This window comes from Austrofundulus limnaeus, unplaced genomic scaffold, assembly GCF_001266775.1.
Source record: "Austrofundulus limnaeus strain Quisiro unplaced genomic scaffold, Austrofundulus_limnaeus-1.0 Scaffold2207, whole genome shotgun sequence".
Taxonomy (NCBI): domain Eukaryota; kingdom Metazoa; phylum Chordata; class Actinopteri; order Cyprinodontiformes; family Rivulidae; genus Austrofundulus; species Austrofundulus limnaeus.
The window spans coordinates 24,935-26,834 of NW_013954609.1; positions in this window are offsets into that span (position 1 = coordinate 24,935).

Genomic DNA, 1,900 nt, shown 5'->3' on the forward strand with positions numbered 1-1,900 from the left:
AAAGGCTTAATTCACCTTAAGCTCACCTCCTACATATGTTTTTAGAAAACTGGTCGAAGAAGGTGAGGATCTTCAGTTTGATGAAACCAGAGAGTTTCTATGTTCTCCAGCAAGAGCAGAATAAGTAGAGATGAAACTGAGATTCTTTGAAGCCGGGGTCACAGCAAAAATGCGCCTGATGCCTTAATGCTACATTTACACTAAATGCATTTTGAGCATCAGGAGCATCTGGTTTACATGTAAAGTCAATGGTGGACACGCATCTAGGGGCGTCTAGAAGCCGAGCAGTGTGTCTGGTACGTTTTGAGCAGCGCGGTTCAAAGCGGTTCCTGCGTTTTGAGCATTTTCGGATGGTGCGGCTTGTCCAAAGCGTCCGACGCGTGAGTTGGAAAATGTGAACTTTTGCTGCTCGACGCGTCGCATCAACCCATCAGAGAGACTCTGCTCAGTGACACACTGGTGATGAGCCAGAAATACCGGAAGCCCRGGAAATCAGATCACACAAACAATGGAGGAAAAACTGATAATYYGTTCATTTATGATCATTCCAGTGTYCRTTATYRTGATAGAAATAAAAAGGACTTTACCTGGAGGAGGATTAGTGAGGAAGTCAGCATGTCTGGTAAGTTATCAAAACTACGGTTAAAACRGCTCCTCCTCTCGACGCGCGTCTAYGTTCACATGAAATGCATCTGTCCTCACTGGACACTAGCGTCAGGAGGCRTGCGTTTTGAGATTTTTGGAGGTGCACAACGCATTTGGTGTGAATGTAGCATAAGTTGGCTGCTTGTCAATAATGTGCGTACAGACCAAATGTGACCAGACACACGTCTGAAGAGGGAGGAGCGTCTTGTTTTTTTTCAGTCTTTCTTTGATAGTGGATGAAATAAAGCTGAAATAAAGAAAATGGCTTTGCTTTATTTAGTGTGAGCAAGTGAACATTGTGCTCACCAGATAATTAATTCACCAGATAATTAATTCACCAGATAGTTTAGAGGCAGTTTGTTCTGTGAGTTTGGAGCTTTGGGCTTACAGACTATTTTTGTACAAAGACCGCGGTCAGTTTAAYGAGCCACAGACCCACATCGGTGCTGATATCTCCAGCCAGAACATCAACTACAGAYGGTCTATTTCAGCTAAAGAGCTCCTGTCCATCTGTTTCAGGTTAGTGGGCAACAATCAGGAAACCGTCATGTGGAAAAACGAGTCTCTCTAATTGGTTGACACGGTGCGTCGAGCAGCAAAAGTTCAGATTTTTGAACTCGAGCAGCGGCTGCTTTGGACGCGCCTCATGCACAGAAACCGATCAAACCACACCTATAGTTTCATTGTGCGGTGCTCAAAATGTGTTAAACGTGCCACACTGCTCCTAGACGCGCGTCCACCATTGACTGCATGTAAACTGGCTGCTTCTGCTGCTCAAAATGCATACAGTTTGTCAAATAATGCATTTTTCTCTAAATGCTTAATATATTTATTAAGACTTACATTTTGTAAATACTTTATCATGTTAAGATGTTTTATTTAGGTACTTGGCTTGTTACCAGTTATAATTTAGAGAATAAATGTTTCAACATAATATAATCTTTTTTTATTCTGTTCAGTTGGCATCACATATTAATTTAAACTTTAAGTGTGGAATCCTGTAGTGGTCAAAGCAAAGTTAATTGTTATATTAAAAGTTTCACCACAGCATCATTCAGATCATTCAGTAAACTATGGTACACTGTGTTCTTAGAGGTAACCTTTTCTGCACCAGTTTTATAATTACACACAGCATTTAGTTTTGTGTATCTTTTTGGTGTTAAAATGTGAAAAATTTAAATGATGAAATTAACTTTAGTGAATCTCTTTTAAGTTTCAAAAAGAATTTAAAAAGTAAATTAATTATGAGTTATGG